The sequence below is a fragment of the Tyto alba genome, unplaced genomic scaffold, assembly GCF_018691265.1.
Source record: "Tyto alba isolate M040663 unplaced genomic scaffold, T.alba_DEE_v4.0 Super-Scaffold_5, whole genome shotgun sequence".
In the NCBI taxonomy this organism is placed as follows: domain Eukaryota; kingdom Metazoa; phylum Chordata; class Aves; order Strigiformes; family Tytonidae; genus Tyto; species Tyto alba.
In genome coordinates, this window is record NW_024881326.1 from 13,427,602 (window position 1) to 13,441,278 (window position 13,677).

General features: G+C 52.1%; 1 protein-coding gene across 3 annotated transcripts in view; it reads left to right on the forward strand.

The window, feature by feature from the left end:
* STARD8 (StAR related lipid transfer domain containing 8) overlaps nt 1-13,677 on the forward strand; it is a 64,571-nt gene that overhangs the window by 23,700 nt on the left and 27,194 nt on the right. The window lies entirely within an intron of this gene.

Consider the following 13,677-nt stretch of genomic DNA (forward strand, 5'->3'; position numbering starts at 1 on the left):
CTGGGGCTGCAGGTGGAGGTTTGCTTGCGGGGCAGGGGCTGGCAAAGGGTGGCTGGGGGTTGGTTCCCTCTGCTGCTCCTGGTGAAACTGGAAATGGCCATGGGCAGTGGAAGGCAGAGGTGTCACGAGGCTATGGGACAATGACGCTCAGCAGTGACTCAGAATGCACTTGACCTCATTTCATCAGTGTCATTGGGCAAGAGCAGGACGTCTGGGCAATCAGGGCTGGTGTTTCAGATTCATTTTCCCAGACAGACAATTGCCCCACGGCTGCTGTACACTTTCCTGAGCAAATCTCTGGGGGAGAGCCACCGGCATGAGCCTCCCGGGCACGGGCACACACCAGCACTAATGGCTGGGGCTGGACAAGAACTGTGTCTGTAGGATTTATCCTGGGATGAAGTCCTGGGAGCTCTGATGGTGTCTTAGGAGCAGCAAGAATTTAGGAAGCAGTGGCTTTCCCTCAGCTAAAAATAACGGGCTTCTTAAAAACAAAAAAGGTTTATGAGAAGACAGGTTGTCGGTACCTGCCATGTGCTGGAGTGCCCCATTGCGCTGCCCAGGCCCCCTCAGCCCCTCCAGTTCCCCTCCAGCTCAGAGACCCTTCCCCTGTTGATGGGAGACTGAGTTTGATGGGCCACGGCAAAGCCAGCGTGTCCCTAGCAGTGGTTTACCCCCTCTTTTTTGTTTCATTCAACATCCTTGTGCCCATCTCCAAATCTTGTTATCTTCCGTTACAAATGTTGCCAATTTTGATCTTTTGTTGCTAATTTGGAGCAGGGAATGTTTCTTGCCAGGCAGGGTTACTGCCTTTTTGGTTTCTGTGGTGCATAAATTCCATAAATCCCAGTTCTCTGCCTACAGGCCAGCTTGGCGGCAGCTGTCTGGGCATTGCAGAGGAAGGTACTTGTGCATCTGCTGTTTGTCTCCCCAGGGCCTCATCCTGCCAGGAGGATGGATGAGTGCTGTGTTGTGGCAGCTCTGTAATGGTAGTGTGACAAGAGGGCTGCAGAAATTCAGCTGAAGTCCAAATAAATAATTTACAAGTGCTGCTGTCAGATGTTGTAGCGTTTCCTCCCCGGCTGCTCGCTCTGTCTGGCAGGAGTTACTGTTCCGTGGCAGAGGCACCCGAGCACGGCACGGAGTCCACGGGTGGCGAGGGTACCTGCTCGTGAGATGCTCACCCCCCCGGCAGCGTGGACGCTGGGGATGTGGGGCCAAGCAAGTAGCGATGGGGCAGCAGCATCAGCACTCCAAATCGCCACGGCTGGCTGCTCGAGCAGCAGTCGTGGGTCTCGGCCGACACCGCGACTCCTCGTCCCCAAAGGCTGAGGGAGGTGAAACACCAGCTGCCGTGTTGTTGCTGGCAGCAGTGACAAGTGCACACAGCGCTTTTGCTGTGAGGACTGCTGAAGTTTAGAGGTGCTTTTATTGTCACAGTAAATATGCCAGGCACAGTGCAGCAGCGGGAGGGCTCGGCGCTCCCCTGGTTTGTCTGGCCGGGGCTGTGCTCCCAGCACACGCCTCTCTGGACTTCACATTGCTGCAGACTTCAGCTGCTGGAGATGTCCATCCTCAAAACTGCCAACATCAGCAGGACAGGACATCTGCTGGGTCTGCTGCATGATTTACTCTGCCTTAACATCTTCCATGAGGGCATCTCCAGAGGCTTTAGGTACCAAAATATTTACTTGATATCTGGATTTCCCTGCACAGCTTGTCTCAGCAGAGCCAGAGGAACAGCCCTGCTCTCTTGGACCCTGCTTGGCCATTGCAGAACTGTCCTTCTGCTATGGACCTCTCCAAAGCACTTGTTACCACTCTCCAGGATAAGTGCCAGGCTCTCCTCCTGCAGAGATCAGGGCTGTTCATGCTGAGTAACTCAATGCATGAGGCAAAAAATCACAGACTGGGCAGAAATTGTCTCTGTTCTTGGGAGGCAGGTGTGATCTGCTCAACCCTTGACTTGTGCTCCGGACAGACACTTGCTTTCCAGCCAAGTGGAAGCTGACCCCGCTGCTTTCCTTTCCCACGCCCAGGGCCTGCACACACCTCTGCAGCACGACTTTTCCAGTGCTGCTGCTGTTTGGGAAAAAAAAAAAAAAAAAAAAAAAGCAACAAATATTTTAGGCATTTTGCAGCAGCAGCTGAATTGTATCAAACTACTTTGTGCATCTGAGACTTAAAGCCCTGAGTATACATTTTTTAAGGGGCACGTTTAGGGAGGCGTTGCGGTCCAGTGACAAGGGAAGCGCTTTTGCGAATGCTGGGAGCTGGGCTGTGCTCTTGGCTTTCCTCCTGACTCTGCTTCGGGAGAGGCTTGGCCTCAGCTTTCTTTGTAGAAGAGAGATAATAGAATTGCCTTCTCTGTAGATCGTGACCTGTGAATGCACAGGGACCCTGCTGAATCCCTCCACTAAGTTTTATTTATCGGTCCTGACTCGGTTACCTCCCCAGCAGCCCTGGCAGTGCCCATGCCAGCGTGTTGGTTGGAGGGCTCTCCCAGGGTGACAGATGCTCTGTCTGCCACGGTGCTGCTGTGGGTCCCCAGGAGGGACCAGGGAGGGTGAGCTCTCCTCTCCCCACACTGGGCTGTTCATTCTGGAGCCTCCTTGACCAACTGTTTTGAGACAGCTGCCTCTCCGTGTCCTGGATTTCCTGGATTTCTTCTCTTTTGTTCTTTCTTGTATTTTGTGTAGGGATGTTGGTATGAAAACAGCATTTGTACCTCCTAAGCCTCCATATGTTGGCTGGAGCAGATGCAGTGCTATGCCTACACAAGGGCAGGAGCCGCTGGGTTGGGGGGCTGGTATCACTGGGGACTGGGGCGCTGGCCTGGGACACACTGCTTTGCCTTTCTCATTGCTGCTTTCTAATGGCAGCTTCCACACGGGAGCCCTGTCCCTGCCCTCTGCGGGCAGCTCAGGAGCCACATTTCTAGCTGCAGTCTGGCACAGCACACCTCCTCAGGGAGCCTCGTAAGTGACCTGGGACTAACGCACGCTGAGTGAGAGAAGAAGCCCCTTGGAGAAGGGCTCAGGGTGGGGAGGAGGAGGCACAGCTGCAGCCTCCCTGTCCCCGGGCTCCCCAGCCACGTGGGGTGATACAGGACCTCCAGTATGTTGCTCTGCCCGGAGGTTTTGAGAAAGGAGCCTGTGTTTATGCAAAATTAAGAATGGGTCCCAGGCCTGTGAGCCTTTTTCGAGGGTCCAGCACTTTCCTTATCAGAAAGAAAGTTTGCATTTGGATTATGGATTTTGGACCATCTTTGCTCAGGACCTGGGGATGCTGCAATGACACAAGGGCTTCTGGCAGGAGGCTCCTCTCATTGCCAATCCACAGCACAGATACTTCAAAACACCCTTATGGCCCGAGGCATGTGGGTGGCTCAGTTTGCAGCAGGGACTGAAAGGGTTAAAGCTGCTTTGCAGTGTGATTTTTTTTTTTTTTTTTTTTTAAAAAAAAAAAAAAAAGCCATTTCCTTCATGTCCAGAGACAGTTTATTTTCTGGGCATTCTTCGGGACTCAGGGAGGTGCCTTTTCTTTAAGGCATTTCCTGTAAGCAAGTTTATATTTGGACTGGGGAGGATGGGGAGAGGAGGTGGGTGCTGGGGACGGGTCCGGCAGCCTGAGCTGAGTGACCTCAGCTTTTGGCTCCTTGTCCTAAATTGTTGGAGGTGGCAGCTGCAGGAGCAGTGGCTGCAGGACCGGCTGGCTGTCGGAGCGGGGTGAGGAGTGGGGTCCCATATGTCCCAGCCCCCGGGACAGGGGCGTCAGGGAGCCAAAACACCCATTTACACAGATGGCTCAGAGCAAACAGGAGGGTGTGAATCTGCTGGTGGAGCAGCCAGCCCTGATTTACATTAAAGCCTCAGTGTTTAAAAATAGGAACAAAATCCCGTTACCAAGCCCTGCCTTTGCAATCCTCCCCCTTGTTCTTGTGGCTAGATTCCCCCTGCAGCACATTTCAGAGACAGGGACCAGTGCCCAGCATTGGGCAGGGGGTATTCAGAGCAGGTGGCCGAGGGGGTGCGCTGTGTTTTTCTTCAAAATGGAGTTACCATGCAGAGGGATTATCTGCTTTGGGCTGTCCTCATGGATGCCGTGCTGTGCCGTGCCATGCCATGCTGGTGGCTGTGGTGCTGCTGCTCCCCTCCGCTTGCCAGGTGATGGAGGACAAGGGCTGTTTATTCCTTTGCCTGCAAAAACCATCAGCGAGGAACTGTGCATTCTGGAGCATGACGCTGTCGCTAGCCGGGGAGCATGGTTTGGGGTAAGGGCTCGAGTTGGCCTCGCTGCTGGGGCAGGAGCTCCGGCGGGAATTCACCTTGTGCCGGGTCAGAGAGCGGCTGCCTTGGGCTTGGAGCTGAGGAGCTGTTGTGTTTGTCTTCCCTCTCATTGCTTCTCCTTGCTAAGTAGTGACATACTAAGACACGGTTAAGTCCTCCTCTAATGTCTTCAGGGTGTTTAGGTTAGCAATAGGAATTTATGGAGCAGGCAGCTTTGTCTTCACCATAATTCAGCACTGCTAACACCAGAAAATAGCTATCTGTCTGCGCCCATGAAGTGATCAATGCCAAGGAAGGGTGACCTGTCAAATCCTTCCACCCATTAAGACCATCCCTTCCATGACCTTTAAGATGATCAAGTTAAATCCTGCCAGACCCCAAATCGTGACCTCTGTCTAATTCTATTCCCTCCCCCAAGATGGCTTTGATTTCCATTAAAACAAAAAAAATCAATCAAGCAAGCACAGTAATATATACGATTATCAAAATGTACTGTGCTCTTGATGTCCGTAGTGCAGAGTTAACTCTTTTCCCATTGATATTTGATCAGACCTTAATTCTTGTGCAAGGTCCTTGGAGCCTGCAGCCAGAGCCCCGCTGCCCCCGGGCGAGACGCAGCAGGCTGGGCTCACCTCCGAGGCAGCGCCGTGGTTCAAGCAATTCTCCCATTGTTCCCCATGCCAAGTTTCTTCTCCCCCATTTTGTTTTCTTTTTATTACTGTGATTTCCTAACATCGGAAGAGGCGAGTTATGAAACTGGAGTTATCCAAACACGTCTTGTTTGAAGATAGCGTTTCATCCAGCAGATGCAGCTTCCTGCTCTGTAAATGGTTTTCATTGTTTCGTGTTGGCTCCTGGCCCCATCTCTGCCGGGGCCACTGGTAGCATCGCTCAGCTCTGGCAACCTGAGGAGTGGTGGTCCCAGCCACGAAATGCTGCTGGCCATGAGGCAGCGTGAAAAGGCTGAGCTGGGCACACTGGTATTCTGTGGATAGCCTCCGGAAATGTTTGGGAAGCTCACTGAAGGCTGCCTTTCTGCAGGGATTAACACGGCAGTGTGCCTGCTGTGAGGCTGCTGCTGGGGTGCTGGCTGGGTTGGCTGCTGCTCCAGCAAGGGATGCTAGTTTTTCCAGTATGTGTCCACTCTTCTGACAAGACTCTGTCCAGAGGGGCCAGTTGGTGCCATTTCTGGTTGAAGACACACCGAGTGTGTGCTCCAGATATCCACCTTGCCGATACTTGTGTGTGGGACCCCATATGTTTGAACGGGGTTCAGACTGTGGAGCCCAGGACCAGATGCCTGCTGTTAAAATGGAGACAAGATACAGCACAGAGATCAGTTAGAAAATACGACACTGTTATCAGCACTGCTCTTTCAAATTTTGGTTGCAAACTGGGATCATTTTGTGCTGGGCCATATACAGTGGCCACTGATCTAATGTTTGACATCCAGATTGTAAAGGAGGAAGGAACTGGGGAAGAGAGTATAAATAAAATAAGGTGCTGCTGGTCGCTGTGATGAGGATTATTCCCAGCACAAAAGAAGCTGCATAATTTTTAAATCTTTCATAGGCACTGCAGAGAAAGTTTTGGAAATGCACGCTTGGGTTCCTGCCAGTGGGTGCTGCTGTGTGATGGATGGAGAGCGTGGCCAGAGCTCGTGTCAGCGGCCACAGGCCTTCCTTGCACCAGTGCAGGATATTTCTGCCAAATGTCACATGGGAAGCATGGGAAAGAACTGAATGGGTTTAGTTTAAAGATGTTTTGTTATCACTGAGAATCAGAGATTGTGTTTGCTGGAAAGCCATTGAGCCTGCAGTCAGTTACCTGCCATAAAGGAGCAGGAGGAAGAAAAGCCTTCAGAGTGCGTGCTGCACCGTGTTCGCTCAGCGTGGCCGGATCATCCAGCAGAGCCGCTTCATCTGGAACAGCATGAGTAATACCAAAACCTTCCCTGTGTCAGTCAGAAGGATTTGACTTTGGCTGTGTTTGTGCCTTGGCCTCTTTTCCCCTTTGGTTTTGTATCTGTTAAGTTTCTCTGCCTAACAAATCTGCAGACTGCTCTCAGTCCAATTTGTAGCCGTGCAAGCACCCACACCAAAAATGTCTCTCTTTGGTAAACCAGAAAAAATGCCAAGTGACTGTTATCTCTGATTTTAAATGTTTGATCCAGAAAGCAAAAAAGTATGAATTAATTTCTTCACAGGATGGTTAAATAGGAAATGTGACTGAAGAAAAGAGTGATCTGCTTCTTGAGTAGCTGTTACAAATACGTCAGATTTGTTTATTGGTGAAACAGGAGGCTGGTCTTACTTCTCGTTACTACCTGCTAAGACAAGTGGTGGGTGGAATCTGTGTTTTGATGGCAAAAAGCTGGAAATTCTGCTTTGCAGCACAGATGTGGGTGCTGGGGGGCAGGGCAGCCTTGCCACAGTGCCCCAGCTGGTACGGCTGTGACATTTGCTGTCCTCCAAGACCGCCCATCATGAAAGCAAACCTGCACTGTTGGGTTTATTAATTCTCTAATGTATGCTTCTATTTCTGCTTTTTAGAGGTGATGTGAGATGTGGTCCCCAGAGTGAGGACACCTGACATGAGAGGGGAGGATGCCTTTTTTCATCCTTCCCATTTTAGACTCGCTGGTTGTGGGGTGGATGGTGGTGGCTGAGGTGACACTGGGATGAAGCTGGGTAGTTACTGCGGGGGTCCTCTTGCAGCTGAAGGGTTTGGGTGAGGATGTGTTCATGTCTGGTGAAAAGCGTGCTCCTGCTCTGGCATGCAGGTTCAAAGAGATGGGTGTGTGAGGTCCCCACGTCATTCCCTGTCCTGCCCTCCCTGGTCAGCTCCCAGACACTGGGAGAGATCCCTGTGGTGGTGGCAGGACATGTAACGTGGGATTGAAGAAGTGGTCAAGAAAGAGGAAAGTCAGAGCTTGCTGTCAAGCTGAAGCTTTTGTGCCTCACGCTCCATTCCCCAGGCACACAGATGCTGTTAGCCATGACCTTGGACTGGTGAGAAAGTGGTGTGTAGTCTGCAACTTAAATAGGCTGCGAGGGGGTGAAGGATTCTGGGCAGCAGAGAGGACTTGGCTGGAGGCAAATTTTTGGTGGATTGCCTTTCTCTGTTGGTAGAGCCTGTTTTGAGAGGAGCTGGGTGTGCCCCAGACCTCTTCCTCCAGCGCAGGAAGCCGTGGCAGGGGTCACGCTGTCCCTAGAGCTTGGGCACAGCCGTCCTGCTGCCGCTGCAGCCCACACCAGCAGTGCCTGACTCTCCTGTTCTTGTCCTCCACAGCTTTCCCACTTGCTTGAGAAGCAGTGATTTGGGGTTTTTTAATTAATTAATTTTATTTTTTACATGAATGGAGTGTGTTTTTGTGAATGTTCTTTACGGGATGTGAAGCCACAGATGTTTGCTCATTAATTAATTCTGCAAAGCTGCTGCCGGAAGCAGCGCCAAGCACTTAGCAGAGCTCTGTGGTTTGACGTTTTTCCTTCCTGCCCCCTTCTCCTCTACGCAAACCGTGAGCCAGCCCTTTGCTCTGTGATGGCAGCCCCTACCTCTGCCCCTTCTTCCCTCCTCCATCAGAGCTGTGCTTTGGGGTGGCACCTCTCATTTTGAGGAGGGGGACTGAGGTCCCCCTGGCAGGGTCCTGTGAAAGGATCCCATGTATCATGTCTCTATTTCTTTGGTACAGCTGTCAGAGAATGCAGAGGATAATGAGGTCAGAAGTCTCAGTGATTAGTATTTGATAAGGTTCACTGGCATCTTATCTTTTGTCTCCATCGAGACGAGGAAAACATGGTGAATTAAGAACATCTGTCTTGGCGGGGCCAGCCCTCCCCAAGTGCCCAGCTCTGGGTCAGGATGGGGTCCTGCCTCATGAGACCTGAAGCCTCTGAGATCCCAACCTCCTTGCTGCAAATGAGCACAGAGATCTTGGGTGTCCTTGGGCTTCTCTCTGGCTGTGCTGGCAGAGCCAGTCACCTGCCCAACTGCTTCATCTGGGGAAGTTACCTGTTCTTTGGTGGTACGTGGCACTCCTTGAACAGGAGCTGGGCTCATAAATGGCTCCTGGCAGCATGGAGAGACAACACGGATAAATATAACTTGATGTTGCGCAAGTCCGTGTTTTGCGGATTATTGAGGCACCTTTGTTTCTTGGCCATGCTCCTAAACCCATCAGGGTATTGAATGATGCACTCGTGGCTTTGGCAGTGCTTCCCCTGTTTTCTAACGCTGCTTCCTTTTTGCCCATCTCCAGCTTTGCCTGGGGCTGGCCATGACAGGGCTGTGCCGGCCACGGGCAGGAGGACCCACGGGCTGCCAGCGAGCTCCTGCCTGCTCGGCCAGGGCAGTGGGTCAGTGCCGTGGACCTGCCGTGGTGCAGAGCTGCTGGCAGCCAGTGAAGGATGTGCTGCCTGCTGTGGGGCGGCTGCAAATGCCTCCCAGTTACTGCCTTGTTATCTCTGACCCAGCTGGTGGGCACACGTAATTTATCCAGTAATGGCTTCTTGTCTGGAGGGGAAAAGAGCAACAGCAGCTAGAGCTTGGAAAGGAGAGCAAATAAGGGAAAATGAGCACAGCAAGTGCAGCTTGACTGCCTGATGATGCTGGTGGTGTAAATCAGCAGTCAAGGTTGTGGCAGAGGGTGGGAGACCGACCCTCTTGCTTTGGGATGGCATCCTCTGGCAGGGTGGGCTGGTGGCTGCACTGAGACCTGGAGCAACCCCACGTTCAGCAGGGCTGTTTGATGGATAGCCTGAACCAGTACTTGGAACACCTTAGACCTTTCTCAGGGCAGAAGAAGTGTGATGGGAAACGCTGTAGGTTGCGTGGAGGAAAATGAGAGGACAGAACGGGGTTCTGCTCAGCTCCTGCCCTCTCCACCTTGGCAGGCGCAGGAGCGAGGAGTGGCGTGTGCTGCTTCCCAGGGGTGCAGGTGGGGGGCTGCAGGGTAAGCCCCATCCACCCACACCGAGCGGTCCTGTGCATCCATCTCCGGTGTCAGCCCGCAGGTCCCGGTGTGGGTATGGACACGGGCGTTTTGCAGTGGAAGTGGGAGGGGACGCTGTGTCCCATGCTTCTCTCCAGGAACACTCTGGAAAGCTGGGGAGAGCAAAGATCACCTCCTTCGGTGGAGCTTGGTGATCTTAGCCAGGAGGCACCTCGTGGTGCTCTGCAGTTCCGCAGGAAGGTTGTTGGCAGGTAGGAGTGAAACACTCACTGAGCAATGGGGAGGCAAGAGCAGCGAGTCCTTCCACGCACGCACACGTGTGTGAGCCTGCGTGTGCACGCCTGCGTGCAGGGCAGGGCGGGGGAGTGTGCCCATCTGTGCGGCTGTATCTTCTTAGGTGAGCAGCAGTGCATCCATACATCCAAGCACTGGCACTTGCATTTTTTTTAGACAAAAGCAAGTTACAGGCTGTCTCAGATGGGGCTGGATAGCGAGTGGCTGCTGTGGCTGGCGGGCTGGTGCTGCTCACCCCTGAAGATGCTGAGGTTGACCAGGGACTGCTGGTGTTCTGGGCTGGCCCTTTGCAAAGGGATGGGAATAGAGACTTTCACAGCCTGCTGTTTCAAAGCAGCTCAGCACTCAATTTTTCTAACCACTTGTGAAAGCCAGGTTAATTAAGAGTTTCGAGTCCCTTCAGAAAACATGCATGTCTGAGTCAAAAAGGAGCTACTCATAAAAATAGACACAGATGAGTTTTAGAAGGATGTGAGCTGATTGATTTACCACAAATTACGTTAGCCTGCAGCTTTAAGGTAGAAGTTTTCTGAGGCAAAGGTTTCCTCAGAAACATCAACACGAGAATTGCCGCACACTAGTGAGACTGAAAAGTATCGCTTGCTTGAAAAGATATAAACATTTTAAAGTATTGTTCTGAAAAACTCAAAGATGTCTGCTGAAGAAGTTTACATGTGTAAAATACTGCTGTGAAAAGCACTAAAGTATGGTACTGAGGTGGCCTGGGGGGGCTTCGAGGGTGGGCAGCCCCTCTGAGGTGCGGGGAGGGGGATGATGCTGCCCAGGTTGCACCCTGCAACACGCAGTCGTAGAGGCTCCCAACCCTGTGGAGAGCTCTTCCTGGATGGTTTCCCACTAGTCAAGGAGACACGAGTGATCACCGTGAATGCCTTGGCTTTGGTCCTCCTGCCCTGAAACGATGGGGAGAGCAGAGCTTCCATGGTGTGTGTGGCCACTGCGGCAGAGGTTTTGTCAGAGAGTTGCCTGCATGTGTGATCACAGGTGGATATTTTAGTATGACTGTCTTTAGGGCAAAATTTTCCTAGTATAACCCTTAGAAAGCATCGGATGTGGGCTGGAGCCTTCATCAGCCCTGTGCGTAAGCCCGTCACCAGGTGGGGACTTTGTCTCCCATTAGCAGTAGATTCTTCCTCACCACATCCAGCTGCGGGCACAAGCGAAAGCATTGTGCTGTCAGGGCCATCCTCAGCCAGACAAGAAAGCCCCGAGTAAGTCTTGCTGTGACAAATCTTCTTTTACTAACACAGGGGCTCCACATGGAAGGGGAGCTGGAAAAAACATGTCCATTCCTGCCAACAGGCACTGCTTTGCCAGTAACTGGCCCCTGTTTTCTAAAGCTGCTACTGCGAGTGGTTGGTGTATTGAATTAGGGCTTCCTTCTGTCTTCTAACCCATGGGCTTCTCCTTGGCCTGACCCTGGGGAGGTCTTCCTCTGCTTCTGACCTTGCTGTCTGCAGCCATAGCACCGACTCCAATGCGTTCAGCGTCATAACTTCCCCTGAGCTGGAATAGCTGTGCAAGGGGGTGTGAGCTTGTCTGCCCGTAAATCCCTTGGAAGGCGAGGAAGTACTTGGTTAATTAGCACAACTGAAGAAGAGAGTCATTTTAACCATCTCCGAGAAGCGTTTCCTGTTGCTTACAGCACAGGTCTGTGATTCAGGACTATCCTTTGGCTACGGACCAATCCAGTTCTCTCCATGCATCCTCTGGTCCTCCCTCTGCCGTAATGTGAACAGGCTGGCTCTTCAGCCGTGTCCCACGAGGCTTTGGTTGCTTCAGCTCCTCAGAAAATGCTGGGTTATACATAAAGGGCCACATTTTAGACTGTGTCTGGGTTGTGGGTAGGCGTGTCTGTGGGAAGGGGCGCAGGGCTGGCTGGCAGAGGTGGCTGTTCTGGCTTCTCTGGTGGGAGACAGACATATGGGACCAAGCCAGGTAAGAAGAGTCTGCTATTTCCATGGTTCGTCTTCCATTAGGACTTAGCATCTTGACTGTCAGGCCAGCATATGAGTCTATAACATTGCTTGAGGCCAGCTTTTGCATCCTGTTTTGTAATATTCCCTGACATTCCCCACATTCCTGGCAAGGAAACTTCTGTATTTTTTTGAAATGTTCCTTTGTCTCTTTGCAAAACTGTGACATCCTTTAAAACTACTTCTCAAAAAGTCTGTTGGCCTGCTCTCTCCAGCAGCTCTTGTTAGCTTTGTGAAGAAAGAGAAACTTTGAGCTTTGACTCAGGCCCTAACACCATCTCCTTCCAGTCAAGGGAAAAAGGGAAAAAAAAAAAGAGAGAAAAAGGGCTGTGGACTCCTGTATGACTCAGGTGACCTCCATAAACCTCAGGTCTGTGCTAGCTGGTTCCACCATTATCCTAAGGTTTCACTCTGACCTCCAAGTTTTTGTGATGATTGTGGGCTCATTAGTTGCGCTTTCATCACTGCTGCAGCCTGTCTGGACAGAGTGGTCTGGAGGGTCTTGGGTTTGGAGGAGAACTTTGGAGAAGGCAGCAGCCCCCACAGTGGTCCTTGGGTTGGTGTCCCACCTCTAGCACTGGCCTCTTCTGTCTTACCTCCTAGGGTGCAAGGAAGCAAACTGAGGGGTGGGTGAGATGTTTTGTAATGCTCTATCCCTTGATAGGGGATGACAGACCTTTCATGTTTCCCACCGGGAATTAGAAACAAGGCAAGAGAGAAAAATAACCTGGTGTTGAAGCCCATGGCGTGACCTACTGGAGAGTTTGACTTGAATCAATAGTACTTGTTACCAGCTGCATCAAGATATGTCTGGTAACCATGTCAGCCCTCCTTTGGTCACCCTACAGCCAGCCTCTAGAAAGACCAGGAGAAGACCAACTGGAGAAGGAGAAGCATGAACTAGCAAGTCAACCCACAGGTCCCTATGCCAGGTATTGTCCAGGCACTGGGGCTCCCTTCCCTCACTTCTCCAGGCAGCAGCTCCCCAGGACATGCAGGCAGCCCCTTGGATAGGCTGTGCCAGCTCTCCCTTTCTTCCATGGGCAAAGGGGACAATGGCACTGGGACCTTCTCTGTACCCCAGAAGCAGCTGTAGGCTCAGGGACCTCAGCCTCCTCTCCTGGGCAGCATTTCAGTTTGCTCTGGACAAGGGGTTGCCTGGCTGCCTCTCCCATTGCTTTGAAGCCAGCAAAATCTCTCTCCTCCCTTCTCTCCCACCTACAGATGTTGGCTAACTGGAGACCTGGGAGGCAGCTGCTGCTCTTTAGATGCAGCTGGAAATTACTGTCTGGTTTCCTTCTGTGGCGCCACGGTAGCATTAATGACAGGAAGGTCCGGCCAGGGATGGTGGTGGAAGAGGCTTTTGATGAGGAGAACTGGACCAAAATCCTGTTGTTGAAGGGGAGGTCGTTGCAGCAGGCAGGACATGTGCGTGGCATCGGCGTGGCGTCCCCGCACACCTTGTCCTGGCTGGGACCCTGTCCCAGCGCTAGTGTGAGGGTAGGTGTTGTGTGTCCCCCATGGAGAGCCAACATTGGCCACCACCCTCCCCTGTCTCCAGCGTGCACCTGCAGCATCAGCTGGGCTTGCTGTCTGCTGTCATGTGTGCACAGAAAGGTCTTTTCCACTGTGAAATATGGTTATTATTTGTTACCAGTTGGCTAAATCCACTGCTGGCTTTTAGCAATACTCTCTTTGCAAGGGGAGTGCTTGCTTTCAGTGCCAAGAGGATCAAGACCTCTCGGGTCAGGGGGTTCGTTAACCTGCTATGTCAAAACAGCTTTGTGGAATCCTTGAGCAGCTTTGATGGAGTGTGTGTTGTGAGCTGGACCGGGCAGCAGCCAAAGCACCCTCCGCTAAAGCATGCTGAGGGGCAGCAGTGCTGCTGTCTCTGAGGCTCGGTACTTCCCTGCATCGTTGGGATGTGAGATCACATTTGGAAGCGGCTTTTGACTCCTCCCGCATTGGTGGAAACTTTACACATGGTTGCTGGTAACTTGGATGGCCACTGAGACGCCTCCCCATCTGCGAGGTGATCGTCTTTGTCACTCAGACACCCGTGCTGTTGCATGTGCGGGTGTTTTCATCCTGTTCCCTTCCAAAGTTTGCTCACAGATGTATTTACCAGCCTGCTCCTCTCAACTGT